The sequence below is a fragment of the Primulina tabacum genome, chromosome 6, assembly GCF_025594145.1.
Source record: "Primulina tabacum isolate GXHZ01 chromosome 6, ASM2559414v2, whole genome shotgun sequence".
Lineage (NCBI taxonomy): Eukaryota > Viridiplantae > Streptophyta > Magnoliopsida > Lamiales > Gesneriaceae > Primulina > Primulina tabacum.
Genome location: NC_134555.1, coordinates 23510342 through 23510567, shown reverse-complemented (window position 1 = coordinate 23510567; position 226 = coordinate 23510342).

Genomic DNA, 226 nt, shown 5'->3' with positions numbered 1-226 from the left:
GCCGCTGTGCAGCCGGCCGTAGCGACGTCGCTGGATGCCGGCCGGAATGACGCGCCGGGCGGCCGGCCAGGACGGCGCCTGCATGGGGCCGGTAGAGAAGTGGGGGCGACTGCACGCCCGCACCGAGAGCTCGGACAGCCCCATGTACAAACACCCTGACCCCCCTATAATATACTTAGAAATAATTTCTGATGTGACTGCAGTGGACATTGCTATGTTGAGGAGT